At 36.7% G+C, this 25,288-nt stretch overlaps 1 protein-coding gene and 1 long non-coding RNA gene across 6 annotated transcripts in view; both read right to left on the reverse strand.

Annotated features, from left to right (window-relative positions):
• The window catches only part of Ptpra (protein tyrosine phosphatase receptor type A), a 127,406-nt gene that overhangs the window by 57,827 nt on the left and 44,291 nt on the right, over positions 1–25,288 (reverse strand). The window lies entirely within an intron of this gene.
• LOC144378073 (uncharacterized) lies at positions 974–13,032 on the reverse strand. Its single transcript, XR_013439588.1, has 2 exons — positions 7,912–13,032; positions 974–6,590 (listed from the first exon to the last, which is right to left on the reverse strand). It is a non-coding gene; the product is annotated as an uncharacterized LOC144378073 (long non-coding RNA).

Raw genomic sequence — 25,288 nt, forward strand, 5'->3', positions numbered from 1 at the left:
GTTAGTATGGCAATGCCAAGCAGGGAAATGGGTTCAGACAATGGCCTTCACCAGGTGCAGCCACACAAAATTTTGACCACTTCTTCATTCTTTGTGGGTTATGATTATTAAATCAGTGATATCTGTATAACACTGAAAGATCTGGACAGCAAACAAACATTGATCTCCAATAGAAATCAGTTCAATTCCTAACCTTGCTATATTTTAAAATTGGCAATGCACGTAATTTTTTCCACAAGGATCAGGAAAATTGGAAGGATGACTATTATATATCCATCAAATCTATTATTGATAAATCAACAGGAAGTTGGGAAAAATAAATATGTTGTTGAGGGGAAGGAGTTATGGCATCACCTTATTCCACATACCAAAATAAGTTCCAGCTGGGTTAAAGAATTAAATGCTTGCCAGGTACAGTTACACATGCATATAATCCCAGCAGCTCAAGAGGCTGAAGCTCTAAGCCACTCAGACCCTGTCTCAAAAACAAAATAAAAAGGGTTGGGGATGTGGCTCAATGGTTAAGCACCTTGGGTCCAATCCCTGTTATAAACAAATAAAATCAAATAGTTAAAAGTCACACTTAAAACGAAGATAAATAAATATTTTGTGAGCTCAGGATGAGAAGTTTCTAAGCATAAAGACAATGCAAGAAACTGTGAAGGTAACAATGGAATAAAAAATAAGTAAAAGGGTTGGGTTGTGGCGCAGTGGCAGAGCACTTGCCTCACAATCGTGAGGCCTTGAGTTCCATTCTCAGCATCATATAAAAATAAAGAAATAAAAATAAAGGGGACCATATCTAACTTTTAAATAAATAAATAAATAAATAAATAAATGCCACTAAATGTAAAAAAAACTCAATCTTTTTTTTTTCTTTTTTTAAATTATTAAAGAGAGAGTGAGGGGGGGGGAGAGAGAGAGAGAGAGAGAGAGAGAGATTTTTTTAATATTTATTTTTTAGTTCTAGGCGGACACAACATCTTTGTTGGTATGTGGTGCTGAGGATCGAACCCGGGTCACACGCATCCCCAGCCCAAGAACTCAATCTTGAACAGATAGGAAAACTCAATAATATTAAGATATCAGTTCTTCCCAAGTTGGTCTATAGATTAATATAATCTTGATCAATATCCCAGGTAGTCTATAAATGGCCTCTAAAGTGTATATGGAAAGGCAAAAGACTCAAGAAAGACAACTCAAAATTGAAGTAGAAGAAACAGTCAAAACTGAAACTACCCGACATCAAGACTTACTACAAAACTACACTGATTAAGACAGTGCAATGCTGGCAAAAGAAATGCACAAATAAATCAACATAACAGAACAGGACAGACCAGAAATAAACCAACATAAATTTGAAAAAAGAGTAAAGGTAATTCAATGGAGCAAAAATAATCCTTTCACCAAATGGTGCTGGAACAACTCACCTACAATCTACCTACAAAAAATTCTAGATCAAACATCACATTTTTCACAAAATGGATCATAGACCTGCATGTAAAACACTAAAGTATAAAATCCCTAGAAGATAACCTAAGAAAAAAATAACTTTATATAATTTTTCCTGTATCCTGACAATGACTTTTTAATAAAACATCAACCAAAGGCACAATTCAAAAAATAAGAAGCAAGAAATAAAAATAAGCTGGACTTCTTTAAAATAAAACTTCCACTCTGCAAAAGATGATATCAAGAGAACTAAGCGGGCAAGCCACAGACTAGAAGAAAATATTTACAAAAGGCATGATAAAATGCTATTCTCCAAAATATACAAAGAACTCTCAAAACTCAGAAAACTCATTGAAAAACAGACAAAAGACCTGAGTAGACACTTTTCCAAAAAAGACAGATGTATAGCAAATAAGCATGTGAAAAGATGAACATTACATATTAAGAATTGAAAAAATTAAAACAAGAATGATAGATCATTATATAGAAATGATCAAAATCCAACAATGACAATATCAAATATTTTTGAGAATATAGAGCAACAGGAACTCTCATTCACCCCTGGTGGGAATGCAAAAGTAAAGTCACTCTGAAAAACAATTTGGCAATTTCTTATAAAATTAAATATATCCTTATCATATGTGACCGAGCAAGTGTGTTCCCTTGGTATTTACCCAAATGAGTTGAAAACCTTTGCCCACACAAAAACCTGAAGAGATGTTTATAGCAACTTCATTCATAATTGTCAAATCTTGGAAGTGTAATACAGCCCCTTTGAAATTAAAAGTGTTTTTTCCTTCCCAACTTCCTGGTATCCGCTTTTCTGCATCTGGAGTTTGCTTGTACTGAATGGAAACTGAGAAGCTGCCCTCTGGCCTAGGCAGGTGCATGTGCAAACCGAAATTATAACGAGTTCCTGGTTAGCACAGCTCTCCCACCCCCTGCATTAAATTGCAGCCACTTCTATACTAGTAGAAACAGTTTGGTCATATTGTAATTAAATTCATTTTTCCTTTTTACAATATTTGCTTATTTCTTATGAGGGCAGATGACCAAATGCAGTCAGCCAGGACCTAGGTAGGTTCTCTGGCTTGGTTGCCTGTAACAGAAGCAACCAAGATATAAACTGGTATGGAATATTATGCACTGTTATTATTGTGATGCCTTCTGCTTCACTTTTTTCGCTGAGGACTGCTTTGACTATTCTGGACCTCTTATTTTTCAAAATGAATTTCATGACTGCTTTTTCTATTTCTATGAAGAATGTCATTGGAATTTTAATAAAAATTGCATGAAATCTATGTAGTGCTTTGGTAGCAAGGCCATTTTGGCAATATTAAGGAATTAAATCTTGCAATCCTAGAACACAATATTTTCTTCATTTATTTAAGTTTTTATGTCCTTAAAATATTCTTTTTCATCCAATACATATCTTCCTGTATTTATTCTGGAGTATTTTATACTACATAACTATTGTCATTTATGGGTTTTTTTGGGGGGGGCTGGGGATTGAACTCAGGGACCCTCAACCACTGAGACACATCCTCAGCCCTATTTTGTAATTGGATTTAGAGATGGGGTCTTAACTGAGTTGCTTAGCACCTCATTTTTGCTGAGGCTGGTTTTGAACCTGAGATCCTCCTATCTTAGCCTCCCCAGCTGCTGGAATTACAAGCCACACCACTGCACTGAGCAATTTAGGGATATCTTTTAAAAATAAGAAAGTCATTGGTTTTTCCTCTTCCACCATTACACATTATCAACTATGGAGGAAAAAAAGGTAAGGCATGTTCATTAAAAGAAGTGCAAACCAGAAGGGTGTAAAACATTCACCACCTGCTAGTCCCATTTCCCAAAAGGGATTGCTAAATACTTCTATTGCCTTCAGAAGTTTTCTGTACTACATGAAATGTATAGCCACACTTAAAATATAAACAGGATTCTATTATACATGTCTTATACAATAAATCCTAAACATATGCCATTATCAATACATAGTTATCTTTCTTGTCAATGGCTGCAGTGGTTAATCATATGGATACACCAGTTATTTTAACTATTTGCTTTTGTTAAGTGATTTATATACAATTTCCTCTCCTGTCTTATATATCATTTTCTATTAGGCAACAATGCCCTGAGTAAAAACAGAATTTTATATTCCAGAAAAGACACAATAATGGGAGAAACCCAAGTTTATAACTGTTCATTTTTCAAAGCACACTTTGTGAACCACAAGCTTTTGGTTAATTGAGTACAGACAACTGAACAAGGAGATTTGGGGAGATGAGTCATGAAGTCTGGGCATTTCCCTAATATACTGGATACAATGGCACACACATTGTGTTCTCCTTCCTGCTCCGCCCACTCAAAAGGCCAATATATGGTCCTTTCATTACAAAAAAAGATTTCTTACTAACTTAAAATAATATTTCTACCGTATATACATTAGGTTGCTCAATTAGCAAAGTTCAACATTCAAATAACAAATAAAAGCACGATGCCATTAGTAACAATAATTTGAAAAATACTGAATGTCTAAGAACATTTCCTAAATATACTTAAAATTCAAATTCAGCACTGTAGATTTGAGATATTTTCTATGGATATATGTGGAAGCTCTCAACTCCCCAGTGGGCTCTTAAATCACTCCCAATCTCCCACTGGCTGTTAAATCATTCACACCTGCTCTCTCATCACAAAAGCCAAGTTTCTCTGATCATTCTGTATGCCTCATTTCATTTAATCCTTATCAACTCTGTTACACTGATATTGGTGTTATTATGATTTACTGTGCTGTGTACCTGGAGGCTTCTCTCTTGAATTACAGAAACTTTGAATGTTTAGTCCACAGACAATTGATTAAACATGCTGACATTCTTTTCAGGAGTAAATTATTTGAAATATATGTCCTGTTCCCAAGATGAAGGAACCATTCATAGGCATGCCCAGTGCCTGCCTCCTTGCCCAGATTCACATTCCTTCCCTGTCAATGGATGCTAAGGCCCTGAGGGCAGTGCCTTCTCACAGGAGGGCAAGGAGAGGAAAAATAAAGAAAACTGAATGATAGTATAAGGATAATATACCCATTCCTCAAATAAGTATGGAAAAGTGATTAAACTCTCAGTCAAGGAGAGAGAAACCAAAATGTGTTATGAGATCTCAATGAACAATGTGGTTTAAAAGGGAAGAATTGAGTCTTTTTCCTTTCTTCCCTTCTGTAATCTGAAATGCAGATGTGATAATGAGAATTCTGGCAGCTATTCTAGACCTTTACATCAGAACAAGAGATAAAAGACTAGGTTCTTTGATGACACTGTCAAACTGCCATACCAGCTCAGCTTACCTTCATATTTTATATACCTGAGAAAGAAATGAATCAATTCCATTGTCCAAAGTATGTGACCTACCCCAATCCCGATACAACTGCTCACAAGGAGCTGTATTCAACTCCTCAGATTATGACCTATGATGCTTGTGGGATCAGAATTACCAGTGGGCCCTGCATATACTTACTCAAAGTTATAAAAAACATTATGAATTCCTCACTAATAAAGGAAAACTAATCTGCACATTTTCCAGAGTTTAGACTTTGGTTGTGACAGCTTTCATTAAGAGTCTTGCTACTCAAAATTAAGCATTCCATATTTATTCATTATTACTGATAAAATGTGATCAAATGACATCTGTGACATTTTCTCGAATGTCATAGCAACTCTTCAAATTACATACTCTTACTTCCATTTTGCAGATAATGAATGAGAGATGGTTTCACAGTTTGTATATTGCAGAGGTAGAATTCAAACCCAAGATTACCTGGCTTTTCTTCACCTATCACTATTTGATCTTTTAAAGATTTAAAGACTAATGAAGAAATAGGTGAGTCTTCCCAACACCAACTAAAACTAATTGCGATTATTTCCATTTTATACCTCTCAACAGAGGAGCAGTGATTTTTTAAAATATCATCTGATATCCAATCTGCATTCAAGTACTAGTCTTGATTTTTAAATAAACTTACCTCTTTGGGGGAGATTAAACTCTTTGTGGGAAAGATACAAGCTCAACTCTCAGTCTTACTAAAGATGCCTCCAGGGTGTGAGAGAAACAAAGCAGCAGCTGGGAGCAATAAACTCTGCCCTAGAGTTGGGCAGATTCTCTAATTTAAGGAAAAGGTGACTAGAGGGGTTCAGTAGCTTCAGTTAAGTTGTTTACTTAATCAGCATTGTTTACCATTAGGAACAGAAAATATTTTCATAACTATAATCTGTGGTTGCCTGCTGTGTGCTAGGCACTGGTTATTATACTTTTTATGTACCTTTAACCCATTTAATCCTCATAACCCCATGAGCCAAGTACTATTTTTTTTCCATTTTGCAGATCATGAAACAAAAGAGCCCAGAGATTAAGGAATTTGTACAAGGACACATATTTAATAAACGTCTATTGGTATTCAAACTCAGGGCTTTTGAAACTCCAAAGTTCATATTCTTCCCTTAATGACTGACCAAATATTGGAGGGCACACAGGTAGAGTAGTTATGGACACTGTCACCAAGGAGTTCGCTAACAAGTAGTAGGCACAAATAAACTTTATTCAAATCCTGAATTTTTACCTGCATTAAAAAAAAAAAAAAACTTTAGCCAATTAACTCTAAGGTGAGGAGGGAAAACTGTATACCAGAGAAGGAATTCTCAAGGAGAGAAGATGCTAAACATGGAAGAATATGACTAGCTAGCCAAGAGAAGGGTCATAGCCTTTCGAGAGAGAGGAACTGGAAACTTGAAAAAACATCTCATTCCAGGAATACAAAGAGCTGGGTAAGGGCATCAAGCAAGACTTCAATAAATTTCTGTTAAATGAATATAAAAATGACAAACATGAAAAACTGATGTCCATGAGGATGCAGGCAGGAGGTTAAATGAACACCATGAGTCGAGAAGAGGAACCTTTTCTCAATCATGATGTAGGCTGAACACAATAAAAACCACTCCCCCACAAAAAAAACAAACCAAACAAATAAAACAAAGTAGGGGCTGGGGATGTGGCTCAAGCGGTAGCTCGCTCACCTGGCATGCATGCGGCCGGGGTTCGATCTTCAGCACCACATAAAAACAAAGATGTTGTATCCTCCGAAAAAACTAAAAAATAAATATTAAAATTCTCTCTTCTCCCTCCCTCTCTCTCTCCCTCTCTCTCAAAAAAAATTAAAAATAAATAAATAAAACAAAGTAATGACTTACCACTTAACACAAAGGGGAACCACTAAAGATTTTGAGAAGTTGACTGGAACAATTTGGATTTTAAAAATAATAATTAACTGCAGAACAGAGGATCAACTGGTAATATTTGTAGTAAGGCAAGTCACTATCCAAAGCCTTCAAAATAATCTAACCAATAAAGTAGGAGGACCTCAGAGCAAGACAGGAATTTCTACAGGAGACTTGATTATTTATGGAAGTCAAATTAAAGACTTAATGAGAAGCTGAGGTAAGGAATTCCAGGTGTCTAAACAGCAGTGCTATATGCTGGAGGATGACTGGTTTGGGGGCATACCATGTGGAAGATGATGAGTGTAGTTCTGAACGTGAAGAATGTGCAATAATGCAATACATGTTGTAACTGCAAGAGGTGGTGGGAGAAGGGGCAGGATAGCAGACATGCAATGACAGAGCAGCTGCCATGAAGACAGGCAGGAAGCCAAAGTAGGGAAGAGGACAGCTGTACAAGTGACAAAGGCAGCAATGAGCAAGTTAGGCAGGAGACATCTGACAAGCAGGAGTAGGTGGGTGTTGCTGAGTAGAAAACTGATACTTGCCACCAGGAGAGTGGGGTAGGAACAGCACAGTGAAGAGCTGTTACTGAGAAAAAAACAGCCTGAAAAAATGCTGAAGAGCTAAAGCTCCAGGATATCAGAATCCCGCTCTCTTCTTAGGTCTTCTCTTCAAAAAGGCGATATAATAGAAAAGTCTAAATCAAAGGATAGAGGACCCCCTGCAGCTAGTGACCTGGAGAGCAGCTCCCTTCTACAGATGAAATTCCACGGAAAACAAATCTGGACCACTAAGGAAGGCTATGAATCAAGATTCTTAAGTTCTTCTGCCTTTAGGTTATGCCTCAGGCAAAACTCAGTTTGGGGCCCTGGCAGAGAAGACCCTAGAGGTAGGAATGTCAGTCACTGTTAGGACAATGAACAAACATAAAATAGAGTCTGGTATACATTTATATTGCAAATTAATTAAAACATTGAACAATATGGAAAAGTATTTGTTTTTAAAGCATGCCATTAGATACATAAAACCACACACTAGTATAGCTTATCTATATAAAACCTAAAAATGAGACAAACCAGGAAAATGAGAGGAACCTTGCTACCCAATGTTAAGGTTTACTGTGCAGCTACCATAGTTAAGATAGTGTAGTCTTGGGCTGGGGATGTGGCTCAACTGGTAGTGCGCTCACCTGGCATGCGCGCAACCCGGGTTCGATCCTCAGCACTACATACCAACAAAGATGTTGTGTCCGCCGAAAACTAAAAAATAAATATTAAAAATTCTCTCTCTCTCTCCCTCTCCCCCTCTCTTTAAAAAAGAAAAAAGATAGTGTAGTCTTAACACAGAATAGACATAAAGAAAAATGGGATAAAATACTGAACCATGAATAGACTCACACAAATATGCTCAAATATTTTTTTTTACAAAGGTGCAAAAGCAATTCAATGGACAGCCTTTTTAAAACATGTAACCTGGAAAACTAGATATTCACATACAAAAAACTGAAGTCGGATCCTTGCCTTTAACTATATACACAAATTAACCCAAAATGGGTCAAGTACCTAAATGTAAGAACTAAAACTATAAAACTCTCATAATAAACATAGGGCAAAACTTCCATGACACTGAATTTGGCAATGATTTCTTACAACATCAAAAGCATAGGCAATAAAACAAGAGATAAATTTGGACTTCACTGTTTTAGTCAGTCATTTCGCTGCTGTGAATAAAAAACCCAACCAGACCAAAGTAAAGGAGGAAAGGTTTATTTAGGGGCTCACAGTTTCGTAGGTCTCAGCAGAGTGGCTGGCTCCATTCCTCAGGGCTCAAGGAGAGGCAGGACATCATGGTTGAAGAGTGTGGCAGAGGGAAGCCGCTCACATGATGATTAGAAAGCAGAGATAGACACTCCACTCTCCAGGCAAAAATACAGCCACGCCCTCAATGAACCACTTCCTCCAGCCACACCACACCTGCCTCCAGTTACCATTTAGTTAATCCCATCAGGGATTAACTCAGATTAGGTTAAGGCTATAACCCAATAATTTCTTCTCTCCAAACTTTCTTGCATTGTCTCAAACGTGAGATTTTGGGGACACCACATATATACTATAACATTCATCAAAATTAAAAACTTTTGTGGGTGTTGATTCATAATGGGGCCGAGGTGGGGATGGGGTTGCAGGGAGAATGGAGGAACTTTGATTGGGCCAAGGGGAGGAAAAGAAGGAGCATGGGGGTAGGAAAGATGGTGAAATGAGATGAACATCATGACTGTAGTACATGTATGACTGCACATGTGGTTCAACTTTACATCATGTACAACCGAAAAATGAAAAGTTGTGCTCCATTTGTGTACAATGAATTAAAAGCTTTCTGCTGTCATGTATAACTGATTAGAATAAAAAAATTTTAAAAAACTTCTGTGAATTAAAGAACACTATCAACAAATGAAGATGCAATACAAAGATGGAAGAAAATGTATACAAATCACATATCTAATATGGAATTGAAACCCAGAATAGATAAAGAGCTCCTACAATTCAACAACAAAAAACAATCTGATTAAAAAATAGGGAAAGGACATGAACAGACATTTTTCTAAAGAAGATATCCAAATGGCCAAAAAACACATTAAAAGATGTTCAATATCACTATTAGGGAAATGCAAATCAAAATCATAATCAGAGACCATTTCATACCCACTAGGTTGGTTACTACTAAAACAAAACAAAACAAAAAAACATAAAAACCAGAAAATAACAAATGTTGGTGAAGATGTAAGGAAATTAGAACCCTATGCACTGCTGATAGAAATGTAAATGTTATAATTGCTTTAGAAATCAGTATAGCAATTCCTTATAAAATTAAACCATACAAGCCAGGTATGGTGGTGAATGCCTATAGTCCCAACAATTTGGGAGGCTGAGGCAGGAGGATGTGAGCTGGCCTCAGCAAAATGAGGTGCTAAGCAACTCAGTGAGACTCTGTCTCTAAATAAATACAAAATACGGCTCAGGATGTGGCTCAGTGGTTGAGTGTCCCTGAATTCAATCCCTGATATGTATGTATGTATAAATGAATGAATGAATAAACAAACAAACAAAAGTGGTTGAGTGCCCCTAAGTTCAATCTCTGATATAAACCAACCAACCATATGATTCAGAAATTTTAATTCTGGTAATATTCCAAAAGAATTGAAAGCATGGACTTGAAAAAATCATTTGCACACCAATGTTCATGAAGCTGCACTATTCACAATAGCCAAAAGGTGGAAGTAACCCAAGCATCCATTAGCAGATGATAAATAAAATATGGTATATACATACAATGGAACATTATTCACTATTTAAAAGGAAAAACATTCTGACACATTACCACATGGATGAACCCCGAGTATATTATACTAAGTAAAATAAGACAGGAACAAAACGACAAATATTGCATGATTCCAAGAGTAGTCAAATCTAGGAGTTAGAAAATAGAATGATGGTTACCATGGGTTACAGAAGAAAAAGGAATAGGAATTTAGATTTGAATAGATAATTTCTTTTCTTTTGTTCAGTACTGGAGATTGAACTCAGAATTCTACCAATGAGTGGCACGACCAGTTCTTTTTATTATATATTGAAACAGGGTCTTGCTAAGTTGCTGAGGCTGCCCTCAAACTTGTGATCCTTCTGCCTTAGAGACCCAAGCTGCTGAGATTACAGGTGCATATATCACCACACCCAGCTGAGCAGATATTTTCATTGAAAAAAATACACAGAAGACAATCAAGCAGATGGAAGATGCTAGAAATTATTATTCAGGTACAGTGAGACCAACAGACCAGTGCAGAATGTCTGTGACTGAAAAGATGGTTCCAGTTTTAAGGAGGAAGGTACCTGTCATGCCACAAGGAAACCAAAGGAGGAAATACTAAAATCAGTTGGGAGGCTGAGGGAACAAGGTGAAAACACAGGCAAGAGTCTTTATTGTGGTTTCAGTGGGAAGGAATGGGCAAGGAAGGGTAAGGAGGCTCAGGATTGGCTAGTCTGAATAATTTCAGTGGGTTCTGGGGGCTTGGGGCTGTCCCTAGTTTTCTGATACCTAGTGATGAAGTAAACAGGGTAGGCACAGAGTGGTCCACAGTGTAAGAGTCCCTTGAGAGCCTGATAACTGAGGCTGATCAGTGGGCTCCAGATTGGTTGGTTTGCATTTAAAAGGCACCTCAGAGCAAGTGAATTTTTTTGATACTTAGAATTAAACCTAGAGGGGATTTATCACTGGGCCACCACATCCCCAGTCCTTTTTATTTATTTATGTATTTTTAAAAATTTTGAAACAGGGTCTCATTAGGTTGCCTGGAGCCTCACTTAGTTGCTGAGGCTGACCTCAAACTTGTGATCCTCCTGCCTCTATCTCCCAAGTCCCTGGGATTACAGGTGTGCGCCACACTCGGGCCCATCTTTTTAAGATTTCTATGTGATGTATGAAGCAGGTCAAAGCAGAGAGCCAGGTGAGACAGTAGGATAAAGTTTTTGTAAGTGATTAGTATAGTAATAATGCTGCAGAAAATAATAGGAGGTACTGACTTTGGGCAGCCCAGATGAGATAAGGCCCATTTTTCTAGACGACTTCTCTAGAAAACTGCTCTATACCCTAACAATTTGGAGAACACACAGAATCAAGGTTTTGCTGGATAAATGTAACAAAACTATAAGCAAAGGGGTTGAGTACTGGCAAAAGAACGGCTGAACTGCTGAATCACTAAGCATAGTATATTGATAAGAAAGGAAGGTAGGTAGATAGCAGTAATGACTGATAAAGTATTTAAGAGACTAACACCTCAGAAGATGTTAGAGAATATTTTACAGTGGGAACAACTGCAGCAGGATACTGGCAGACCCAAGACTTATTTCACCAGAATTGTCTGGAACCTATTATAACTGATGGGCTGCAGTCCTTCAAAAATCAAATTTATGACTAACCCCATATAGTTGTAATTTTCTTGAGAGGTATGGATCTTAACCGAATGCAAATGCCAGTAAATGTAAACCCTTTATTACCCCTAACTATCTTTTGCTAAAAGCAAGTTGCTAAGTATTCCTTCAAAATCCCAAGTTTCCTTTTCTTCCCACTCCTGTAGTCAAAACTTGAAAAATTAATTATTTCAACGTTAACCAGCTTCTTTAAAATTTTTAATTATGCGTACATTAACTAGATTATTTGAAGCATTTATAAACCTCCTATCCAACTGAAGTGACAGAAATTTATAAATAAATTTCAGATATAAGTCACTTTAATATAAACGCTACTTAAACTTTGGCCTCATAATCTGGCCAAAATAAGGTTGCAAGTCACCATACTTATTAGATACTGGCAGACACTAACTTCTGTGGCTGTAATACTAATCAATACTGAATCTCTTATTTAGAAGGAAAACTGTTCATGGATTCAGTGTTTGCAAAAAGATCCTGCTGAGCTAAACATAGTCTAGTGTACAGTCTATGAAAGAGTCCATGAGAACAGCATGGGGGAGGATGGGTAGCTTAATTCTTTCACAATGCCTGTGGAGAGTCTGGCAGTGATGAAAGCCTAGAATACTCATGAAAGGCTCTTTTATAACTAGGGTGAATGTGAAACACAAAAGCAAAGTCAGATGACCTACTTAAAGCTTTGCTTTTACTGATGAGAATTCATTCTCATTCCAGATTAGTCTCTTTCTAGAAAAAGAAAACCCTACATAATAATTGGAGAATTAAGATACAAGAAGTATAACTACCAAGTTGCAATCTTTCCCTCCTAAATATCACCTCAAGTCCTAGGGTCCTTAACTATAGGCAGAAAAGACTCAGAAGGCTCTGAGAGGTACGCTTGTTTACCTCAGATTAACAAGTTCTTTTTGAGAGAGAGAGAGAGAAAGAGAGAAATTTTTTTAATACTTATTTTTTAGTTTTCGGCAGACACAACATCTTTGTTTGTATGTGGTGCTGAGGATCGAACCCGGGCCGCATGCATGCCAGGCGATCGCACTACCCCTTGAGCCACATCCCCAGCCCCGATTGCTCGGTTTTGAGGACATTTCAATTCTATAATCCATGGGCCAGATCAGAAGTTTGGGCTAGTAATATCATCAAAAGAAATAGTTTCTTAATCTCTTTATGGAATGCATATAAAACAAATGGATGGTAAACAACTTGTAAGGTAATAATAGTCCAAGTTCCCTTAAAGCAGAGAAACACTCAGTGATTTGTTAATTACATTCCTTGTCTTGTGCCCTGCTGTGGAGGCAAAGAATAAAATAGCTCCTGCCCTTGAGACATTTTCTCACCTCTCTTACTCATGTTGCCCAAAACATTTCAAGTTAGTCAACAACTCTTTTCATTCTGAAAGCAAAAAAAAAAAAAAAAATCAATGTAACCTTTCTTCATTTTCATTCATTTACTCTTTCCTTTAAATAGAGAAATGATGGAAAATTCTTATCTTTTCTTTAGTGATAAAAAATTATCTAATCTGTTCTCATTCTGCTAAATTAACAGGTATACTTCTAGAATGCCTACTACAAATGTCAAACTGCAAACACTTGTGAGCAACACAAATTTGTCAGTCTTCATGTGCTTCCTTCCATATTTCCTATCTCACATTCATGTTTGCCATCTTCTTCCCTTCTTTTGCTTTGTTTTGAATGAAGAATTAGGTAACTAGGCCTAGATCACAAAGCTAAATCCAGAGTCCAGATTCATCAATACTTAATTCACCAATTTTTCTGAAGGGACATAGGAGAAAAATGGCAGCTAGGTAATGTCCCAGAGTTCATTATTATAGTTCTAAGTCAATCTCACATTCTTTTCCCCACTGTCCTCTTCCCTTTTATCTCTCATATACTTTTTAGGTTGTTATCTAGTTTTCACTATGGCAACAGTTTCTGACTAGCAGTTTTTATTCCTAGTTCTTTCTCATCAGCCAGGTTACAACTTAAACAGAACTTTCCCCAGTTAGTTATAATACAACCATTCTCGTTCCCTTTCTACTCCAAATACTATCACAGCAGCCTGTTGTGTAAAGTATTCACTGCTTTCACAGAACTTAACATATTAATTGTATATATATTTACCTGTCAATCATAATCATGACTTTCATGTAGACCAAAGACCAGGTCTGTTTTGCTCACAGGATTTACACAGCATCTAGCAAAGTGTTTCACACAAAATAGGTATAATAGGCAGTAGACTGAAGTTGACCAGCCCTATAGTGATTGTGATACTACAGTCTCTAAAACTGCATTAAAATGATTTAAGGCACCTAGGAAAGACTAGAAAAAATGTAAATCCTTTCTATAAAAAGATAGTATCCTAAATCTCAACTATTTCTACAAACAATTTTTAAAACACAGTGTATTAATTCATCAAAAGACAACATGAGCATCAGTAGAAAGCAGACAAGAACAGTCTAACAAAGAATTTCAGCCAAAAATTAGTGCTATTAAAAAGAATGTTAATAGTAGACCTAAAATAAGGGTCAAACAGAAACTCAAGAATTGAAAAAAAAAATACAATAACTGAAACAAAGATTTCATTAGATGGATTTAAGAACAAATAAAATACAGCTTAAGAGAGAATTAATGAAATGAAAGATAAATCAGAAAGAAGTTATCTAGAAAGACACACCAAAGGATAAGAAATAAGGAAATAGGGTAAAAGGTAGAGAAGATACAGTGAGATAATCTAAACTTACATGTAATTTGAGCCTTAGATAGAAGGGAAGAAAGAAAAGGAACAGAAGAAATATTTAGAGACCAGGGCAGAAAATTCTCCAAATCCAACAAAAGACACCAAACCACAGATTTAAGAAGTCCTAAGACCCTCAAGCAGATAAATAAAAAGGAAACCAGCGTCCCTGTGTCGAGATACACCTCAGTCAAGACTTTTGAAAACCAGAAGAACTATTAAGGAAAAAAAATCTTAAGGCAGCCAGAGGGAAAAAAAGACATAGTGAGTCAGACGTGGTCTCTCACACCTGTAATCCCAGCAGCTCAGGAAGCTAAGGCAGAAAGATCATGGGTTCAAAGCCAGCCTCAGCAATGTAGTGAGGTCCTAAGAAATCCAGTGAGATTCTGTCTCTAATAAAATATGTAGTGAGGTCCTAAGAAATCCAGTGAGATTCTGTCTCTAATAAAATATGAAAATAAAATATGAAAAAGGGATGGAGATGTGGCTCAGTGGTTAAGTGCCCCTGGACTCAATCCCCAATACCATACATACATACATACATACATACATACTACATAGTGGTAGATTGTTAGCAAAGATGGATACAAAACTCACATCCCTGTCCACATACCTTTTACAGTGAGACACTGCCACTTTTCCTATAGAGTTGAAGTTTATTTTTCCATTCCTATAATTAGAGCTGGCTCCATAACTTGCTTAAACCAATAAAATGCAGAGGTGATGATGTGATTTCCATGTTGACACTATGAAATCTCGCAGCTGTGGAAATGCTATTGTCATAATGTGAGGAGGGAGCCTCAGCTTACCTCCTTAAATGGACAGCCCACTCCAACTGCCACACATGTGCTCAAGACAATCTCAGTCCCAGATGAATCAATAACTAACTACAGCAACATGAATGACTCCAATCAAGACCAGCAGAAAAACCAAACAGATAACCCAGCACAGAGTGCTGATTCACAGAACTGTGAGGCATTTAGATGGTTTACTTTAAACTAGTACATTTGGGGATGTTTTGTTATGCAGCAGAAAATGGATAGAGATCTTTTCTTCAAGGAATATGATCAGATTAACAGTTAATCATAGTATTTAAGCATTCCTAACTTCACAAATTAGTGTTTAAGTTGCAGAATACCAAAGAGAAGATAAATATCATCCAAGGACTTTGAATCTGTTTCTGAGGAAAGAGAGTTGTTTACAGTTTTATGTAAGATAGCTCTATAACATGAGGTAGAAATAGGACCTTTTAATTGTCTTTAGTTAGAAATTAAGTATAATTTATGCCGAGTACGATGGCTCATGCCTGAAATCCCAGTGGCTCCAGAGGCTGAGGCAGGAGAATTGCAAGTTGGAAGCAGCCTCAGCAATTTAGCAAGACTATGAGCAACCTAGTGAGACTCTGTCTCAAAATTTTTAAAAATTGAAAAAAGGACTGGGGATGTGGTTCAGCAGTTAAGTGCTCCTAGGTTCAATCTCTGGTAACAACAACAACAAAAAGGTATAAGCAATTTATGTTGCTTCTTGGTTTTGGTACTGGAGATTGAACCCAGGGCCCTCTACTACTGAGCTATATCACCAGTTCTTCTTACTTTTTATTTTGAAACAGAGTCTCACTAAATTGCCAAGGACGGATTCCAGTCTCCAATCCTTTTGTCTTAGCTTCGAGTCACTGGGATTTCAGGCATGCATCACCACACCTACGATTAAATATAATTTTTTTTTTAAAGAGAGAGTGAGACAGGAGAGAGAGAGAGAGAGAGAGAGAGAGAGAGAGAGAGAGAGAGAGAGAGAGAGAGAGAGAGAGAGAGAATTTTTAATATTTATTTATTTATTTTTTTAGTTCTCGGCGGACACAACATCTTTGTTGGTATGTGGTGCTGAGGATCGAACCCGGGCCGCACGCATACCAGGCGAGCGCGCTACCGCTTGAGCCACATCCCCAGCCCCGATTAAATACAATTCAAAGAGATGGGTACTGGTACCAGGTTGACAAGAGATGGACTTGTGATGGTTAATTTTATATCAATTTGGCTAGGCTACAATGACTGAATTAATTGGTTAAAAACTGTCTTAGATGTTTCTGTGGGGGTGTTTTTGAATAAGGTTTACATTTAAATTGATGGACTTTGAGTGCAATAGAATGTCCTCCAATCAGCTGAACATCTGAATAGAAGAAAAGGCTAACCTACCCTAAGCAAGAGGGAATTTTCCAGCAGAGTACTCTTGGACTCAGGCTGCAACTCCTTCCTATCTGAAGACCTCCCAGATCAAGTCAATTCCTTAAAATAAATCTACATATATAAATATACACAGATGGTTCCCAAGTTATAATGGTTTGGCTTATGTTTTTTTTTTTTTTTTAACTTTTCAATGCTGGATGCTGAGAAAGCATATAATCATTGTTTTTCTCTTTCATTACAGATTAAATAGATTTTGTAAGATATGCAATACTTAATTAAAAATTAGGCTTTGTGGGCTGGAGATGTGGCTCAAGCGGTAGCGCGCTCGCCTGGCATGCATGCAGCCCGGGCTCGATCCTCAGCACCACATACCAACAAAGATGTTGTGTCCGCCAAGAACTAAAAAATAAATATTAAAAATTCTCTCTCTCCTCTCTCACTCTCTCTTAAAAAAAAAAAAATTAGGCTTTGTGCTGGGTGCAAAGGTACTCACCAGTAATACCAGCTATTCAACTGCAAGGTCAAGGTCAGCCTGAGAAGCTTAGTAAGACCCTGCCTCAACATAAAAAAGGGATTGGAAATATAGCTCAATGGTAGGGCAACCCTGGATTCAATTCCCTTCACCACTGAAAAAAGGCTTTGCGTAACATGATTTTGCCCAACCATAGGTTAATGTATATATTCTGACCACATTTAAGGTACACATCTACGCTGAACTATCATGTTTGATAGGTTAGGTACAGTGAATGCATTTTTGACTTACAATATTTTCAATTTTGGGAATGTATGCCTATTCTAAATCAAGGAGCATCTGTAGATATGTATAGTATATATTTAATGTGATATACAATATGACTAATATTTCACATAATTAATAATATGGTATATAATTGTAAATAGTATGTATAACACACACGCATTCTTTTCATTCTGTTCTCTGATGAATCCTAACAAATACAGACAGAAGTCAGAGGCAATGGAATGATTACTTTCAAAGGTCAGGAAAGAAACTGTCAACCTATACCCAGCAAAAATATAACAGTGAAATAAAAAACCCTGGACCAGGAAATCTCAACAAAATTCATTACCAGCAAAACTACACTAAGAAATTACTAAAGGATGTTTTCATGAGATTATTTTCCATCTGTTTAAAAGATTAAAAGGAGTGAAAAATAAAAGTGTTAATATGTGAATAGATCTAAATGATCTATATAAACAATAATGTCTTATGAGGGTTACAACATATATAATTAAAATACACAATAAAAATAGATTAATCAAGGAAGGGATAAAATGAATCAGAAGTATACCAGGATCTTTGTATTGTCTAAGATGAACCAATGCATTTAAAAAAACAATTATAGGGCTAGGGTTGTGTCTCAGTGGCAGAGAGTTTGCCTAGCATGTGTGAGGCACTTGGTTTGATTCTCAGCACTACATATAAATAAATAAAATAAAGGTCCATCAACAACTAAAAAAATGTTTTTTAAATTTTAGGAAAAAAATGCATTAATGTGATAAATACTAAAAGAAGAGAATAATCTGAAAAGAACAGTGTCTATTTCCAAGATAAGAGGAGGGAAAATAACAAGAGCAAAAAAAAGTCTATCAAACCAAAAAAGAAAAAAGAACAGAGAAAAAAAAATTGGGCAAATAAAAAGCCAAGAGTAAGATCACAGATTTATATTCAACTATATTAATTAAATAAACTAACAAAAACTCAACTATGTGCTGTTTACAGGAGATATTTTAAAACATAAAAATACAGAAATGATAAAAAATAAAGATAGTTTAATAAAATCAACCATGAAGACACTACTATGACTGATATCAAAATCTGACAAGGCATAACAACAATAACAACCAAAAAAAAAAAACTAATTTTAAAATCTCCAGCAAAGAAAATGCAGCATGTTATAACCATACTACAAAATGACCAAGTAAGGTAAACTTCAGAAATTTAACCACAGTCTATTACAGGAAAATATTAATAAAGAGTCTCACAAAAACAATTCAGAATATGCCAGGCTGAGGCAAGAGGATTACAAGTTCAAGCCATCCTTGGCAACTTAGTGAGACCCTTTTTCCAAAAGAAAGGGATGGGGATATAGCTCAGTGGTAAAGCACTTCTGGGTTCATCTGACAGTACCACTTCAAAAAAAAAAAACAGAAACAACAACAACAACAAAAAGCCCCACTACACGATTACCCTAACAAATGTTATAAAAATTCTTGATTTTTTTGTTTAAAATTCATTCATGGGGGGGATACATTTACTGAGCATTTTCTATGTACTAAGCCCTGTTCTTGGTATTAGAAATGAAATAATAAATCTAACCGAATCCCTAACTTCATGTAACTTACATCCTACTAGCATTAAACAAATTACCTCACAAATGTGACAAGGAAAGAGAATTAGAGGACTCTAAGAGCCTATGTAAGAATTTTTTTTTTTTTTTAACCTAGTCAGGGAGCTCAGCCAAGGCCTCCCTTAGGCACCAACCCTTGAGCTAAGATGTAAAAGATGAACAGGAGTCAGGTAGTCAGGGAACTTCTTTTTAGTCAGGGGCCACAGAGAGGGCAGAAGCCACTGAAAGAAGTCATTGTGTCTGGAGCACAAAGCGAACAGGAACATGGTGCCAGGCGAGGCTGGAGATGTATGCAGAGCAGGACCACACAAGAATTTTTCTTCTTGTCCAAGGATTAAGAAGCCTTTGAAGAATGTAAATCCCTGTATTTTGGAATGAATACTTTAGCTGAGTAGAGAGGGCAGAGTAGCAATGCTGGCAGCACTACTAGATGATTAGGTTACTGATGGATACAAGTAGGAAGATATTTATGCGATAAGCTGCAAGAACTTGATAGTGGACCTGTTCATGTGGTAGGAGAGGTAGGTGTGAGATGCTACTCTTTCTGGGTTTCTGGTTTACCAAGAAGGTGCCATTTAATGAGTAAAGGAACAGAGAAGAAACAGGTTTGTGAAGGAAAGCTCTCAGGGAAAAAGCATATAGGTTAAAAAAAAAACAAAAAAAAACCTAATGAAACTGAGTATAAACTTCATAATTTAAAACTGCAAAGAATATTCTTAATCCATCTTTACCATTCCCGAATGGTAAAGATGGATTAAGAATATTCTACCTTATTACTCTCATAATTACAACCAAAAACCATGAATAAAATTTATGAAACAACTCAAGGATTATGAAAGGTAGAAAAAAGAAAGGACTGCCTAGGAGCCACAGGACACAAAGACCACTGAAACAAGAAGTTCCCTATCTCTTGTTTTATTTCATTTGACTTCTAATATGTCCTAGCCTCAACTTTAGAAAAAGTCCACACCTGAAAACATGAATAAGCACAGAAAAGAAAGTGGCAAGAAAAGTCTGCTTTTTCTCTAGACAAAAGACCAAGAAAGGAGCAGCACAAAAGGGCAAAACCATTTTGACCATTCTTGCTCTATTTCAGACACACAGGAAAAAAAGAGGCTCCCCATCACCACACCACCATCAGGCACTGTGGGGCAGCAATTGTTGCAATCATGTTGCACCTGTGGAGAACATGGGTAGAGCTGTCTTCCACCTCTAGGCTGGAAAAACAAGAGAAAACCAACTCTAGCACAACCATACTCAAGAGAGAATTATGGTGAGGAGGGAACTAGAGAAATGAACTTTTAAAATCTGTGTACTAAATCCTCCTTCAGAGAAAGGAATGGCAGGGATGACTAGATGGAAAAGAGGGGACTTTTATTGCAGTGAAATTATTCTGTAAGATACTACAATGGTGGGTATATGTAATTATACACTAGTCCAAACTGGTAGAATGTAGAACAAAAATAATAAAATCTGGCATATACTGTGGCCTTTAGTTAGTAATCATCTATCAACGCTGGATGACTAATGGGGGAAAAAAAATCTACCACATGAGCTGGGTGCAGTGGCCCAGGAGACTGAGGCAGGAGAATCATAAGTTCAAAGCCAGCCTCAGCAACTTAGTGAGGCCCCAAGCAATTTATTGTGACCCTGTCTCAGAATAAAAAATAAAAAAGGGCTGGGAATGTTGCTCAGTGGTTGAACCTCTCTGGGTTCAATCCCTTGTACCCACACTCCCCCAAAAAAATCTACTACACAAATGCAAAAAGGGGATGTAGGAGTATGGAACAGAAGTGAGGTTATATATGGGAACTCTCTATACTTTTCAATTTTTCCATACACCTAAAACTGCTTTTTAAAAAGTCTATTAATTTTCAAAAAATGGATGAAGATATAGCATTCAAACACTAATCTAAGATGAGCTGACATATTATTATGTGACATTCTTCAGAGCAAGGAATATTATCAAGGACAAAGAAACAATACATAATGATAAAAGGGTCAGTTAGGGGCTGGGGATATGGCTCAAGCGGTAGCGCGCTCGCCTGGTATGCGTGCGGCCCGGGTTGGATCCTCAGCACCACATACAAACAAAGATGTTGTGTCCACAGAAAACTACAAAATAAATATTAAAAAATTCTCTCTCTCTCTCTCTCTCTCTCTCTCTCTCTCTCTCTCTCTTTAAAAAAAAAAGGGTCAATTCACTAAGAAGACTTAAAACTTCCAAATTTGTATACATGAAAGAATAGAGTTACAAAACATGTGAAGCAAAACCTGACAGAATTAAAAAAAGAAACAAACCAACAATTGTGGTTGGGAGTTTAATAACTCCTTTTTTAGTAATGGACAGAACCACTAGACAGAAAATCTGTAAGGTTACAGGAGAAATGAACACCATCAACCAATAAGATCTAACCCACAGCAGGCTATACATTCTTTTCAAGTGCTCATGGAACATCTACCAACATAGACAACATGCTGGCTCATAAAACAAATCTTCATAATTTGAAAAGGCGGCATTTCAGGGCTGGGCTATAGCTTAGTGATGAGGCATTTGTCTTGCATGCACAAGGCATTGTGTTCAATTCCTAGTACTGCAAAACAAAAAACCAAAAAAAAAGAAAGAAAGAAAAGGATGTATTTCAGTATTAATATCACAGGCATTAAAAGAAGAAGAGGTGGGCTGGGGATGTGGCTCAAGCGGTAACACAGTTTCCTGGCATGCGCGGGGCACTGGGTTCCATTCTCAGCACCACATAAAAATAAAATAAAGATGTTGTGTCCACCGAAAACTAAAAAATAAATATTAAAAAAAAATTCTCTCTCTCTCTCTCTCTCTAAGAAGAAGAAGAAGAAGAAGAAGAAGAAGGAAGAGGAGGAGGAGGAGGAGGAGGAGGGAGGAAGGGAGGAAGGGAGGAAGGGAGGAAGGGAGGGAGGGAGGGAGGGAGGAAGGAAGGAAGGAAGGAAGGAAGGGAGGGAGGAAGGAAGGAAGGGAGGGAGGGAGGGAGGGAGGGAGGGAGGGAGGGAGGGAGGGAGGGAGGAAGGAAGGAAGATCAGTGGTAGAGCATCCCTGGTCCAATCTCCAGCACTCTAAAAAACAACAACAAAAACAGAAATCTCTCATACAGAAATCCAACAACTTAAACAAAACAGACTAATTCTTTGAAAATCACAACTTCCAAAATCCAAAATTCCTATGACTTTTAAAAGAAATGCTTCAACTCCTGTAAAATAAGTAAGTCATCGGGCCCAGATGGCTTTACTGGCAAATTCTACCCAACTCTACATAATCTCTTCCAAAAAAACAGAGGGAACATTTCCCAGTTATTATTTTTTTAAAAACAGACTATTCTGATAACAAAACCAAACAGTAAACTACGGACCAAGTTCCCTCTTGAAACAGACACAAAAATCCTCAGCACATCACCAAAGGAAATACTAGAACAGGTAAAAAGACAACAGAGCATGCCAAGTGGAATTTATCTCAAGAACGCAAAACTGATTCAATTTAAAAAAAAAAAAAAATCAAGGGGCTGAGGTTGTGGCTCAGCGGTAGAGCGCTCACCTAGCGCGTGTGAGGCCCTGGGTTCAATCCTCAGCACTACATAAAAACAAATAAACAAAATAAAGGTTTAAAAAACCTCTTAAAAAAAATCAATACAAACAAATAAAGAAAAAGCCCCATATAATCATATCAATCTATGCAAAAAGGCATTTGGTACATTGGGACTGGGGTTGTGGCTCAGTTGTAGAGCGCTCGCCTGGCATGTGTGAGGCCCTGGGTTTGATCCTCAGCACCACATAAAAATAAATAAATAAAAAGCCTGGCTGCCCTTTAAAAAAAAAAGAAAAGAAAGAAAGGCATTTGGTACAAATACCCATTCACAAAAATAAAGTATTATAAAATCCCAAAATCCTCAGTAAAGTAGAAATAGAAGAAAAAATAAATCTTCTTCTACCTGACAAAAGGCATCTACAAAAACCCCCAAATCTGAATATTTCACCCTTAAAATTGTGAACATGACCAGATGTTCATTTTCACCACTCCTATTTGATAGAGTACCAGAAGTCCTTACCAGTACAATATGGCAAGATAAGAGAATAAAGTTTCTACAGATTACAAGTATTTTCATGTTCTAGCAATGACCAATCAAAAACAAATCTTAAGAACACAATATCATTTATAATCACTCCCTAAAATAGGAAATACATAGGTATAAATATAATAAAACACGATAACAAATAAAATTAGACCTAAGTAAGTAGAAGGATATATTATGTTCACATTTTAACTATCTCAACATTATATAGATATCAGTTCTCCCCAGAATGATGTTTAGATTTAAAATACAATTGATGTTTATTCAGACACAAATTAATTCTAAAATTTATATGGAAAAACAAAGGGATTAGAATAGCTAAAATGATACTAAAAAGTAGCAAAGTTGGAGCGAGACTTGGTGGTGCACACCTGTAATCCCAGCGGCTTGGAAGGTTGAGACAGGAGAATAGGATCACAAGTTTAAAGACAGCCTAAAGAAAAGCAAGGTGATAAGCAACTCAGTAAGACCCTATCTCTTAATAAAATGCAAAATAGGGCTATGGGTGGCCTTTTCAATAAATGGGGCTGGAACAAGTGGACTTCCATAGACAAAGTAAGAATCTTAACAAAAGTCTTATAAATTGTATAAGAATTAACTCAAATTGACCTAAATATAAAACAGAATTATACATTTGTAAACAATATATAAAACTTAAAAAAGCTTTGAGAAAACATAAGGAAAAATCTTTGTGACCCAGGGTTAGACAGTTTTTAGACATCACAATAAACCAAGACCCACATAAACTCATAAATTTACAAATTAAACTTTTATCACTTTTAAAAATCAGGTATGTAAAAAAGATTTTAAGAGAATGAAAAGACATGACACAGACTGGGAGGAAATATTAGCAAAACATGTTTAATGATGAACTTTTACCAATAAAGCATAAATAGGTAGGGTTGTAAATTAGTATAGTCATTATGGAAAACAGTGTGAAATTTCTTCAAAAAACTGAAAATGCTGGCTGGGCGCAGTGTAATCCCAGGAGCTCAGGAGGCTGAAGCAGGAGGATTTTGAGTTCAAAGCCAGCCTCAGCAAAAGGGAGGTGTTAAGCAGCTCAGTAAGACACTGTATCTAAATAAAATATAAAACAGGGCTGGGGATGTGGCTTGGCGGTCAAGTGTTCCTGAGTTCAATCCCTGGTACCTCCCCCGCCATATACACACACATTAAAAACTGAAAGTGTAACTCACACCCAGTGTTATCCAAGGTAAGCTAATCATCAGAATCACAGGGTAGGAGAGAAAAAAGCTTCAGTTAGAGTCTTGGGTCTCCAGTCTGAAGATTATGGTTTCAGGTTTCATAGATGGGGACTTCAGAGTCTGTATTTTCTATAGCACTGAACTAGTCTGGCCTTCTTCTGAGTTCCAATTCAACTAACATCCCTCCAATCCCACCCTCAGGAGTCTGCTCATGGTTTCACATTAAATAAATTATATATTTCAAAATATCTGGCCCAAAAAGGAAGCCTTTCATAATTTGGTCCCTCTTATGGGCTGAACTACAGGTAGACAACCTAAAAAAAAAAAGTCCAGATTGGCCTAGAACTCAGTATATGACTAGACCACACTTGAGCTACAGTGGATGGTGTGGACAAGTCTTAAAAGACTAGGTTGTATGATCGTGAACTTGGGGGAAAGTAAGATCCTAATAGGCAAACAGACAAAAACAAAAGAAAATTAGAAACTCCAGGGGTAAAAATTGTATAAAAGTTATAGTCAAATATGAAATATATAGTATGACTAAAAGCAACTGACAGTTTCAAAAAGAGAATTCACTTTTTAATTTTCTCCTTTCAGTAGCCAAGGGTTCAAATATTAAACCTACAAAGAAAGAAATATAAACCCAGAAAACACTGCTTGGCCTCACAATATTGGCTAACTCAATGTGAATACCGTTTAATAGCTTTCAATTTTGAGAGAACTTGAAAGGTTTGTCTGTGTTCAGAGGGCAGGATGAAGAGGTTAACAAAAAGTGGAAAAGTGTACGTGAAAGGTACTAATAAACAGCAGAAGAACAAAAACTTATGCAAAATCAAATGGATGGAAAATGTGAGGTAAATCCTCATCTTTCATAATAGACTAAACTGTGTCAAAAGTTAAATCACCATCTTCCATACTGAAGAGGCAAAACTGTTAAGCTAATTTTTCAAAAAGGTTTACACACACACACACACACACACACACAAAAAAAAAAAAA

This window comes from Ictidomys tridecemlineatus, chromosome 5 (genome assembly GCF_052094955.1).
Source record: "Ictidomys tridecemlineatus isolate mIctTri1 chromosome 5, mIctTri1.hap1, whole genome shotgun sequence".
In the NCBI taxonomy this organism is placed as follows: Eukaryota; Metazoa; Chordata; class Mammalia; order Rodentia; family Sciuridae; genus Ictidomys; species Ictidomys tridecemlineatus.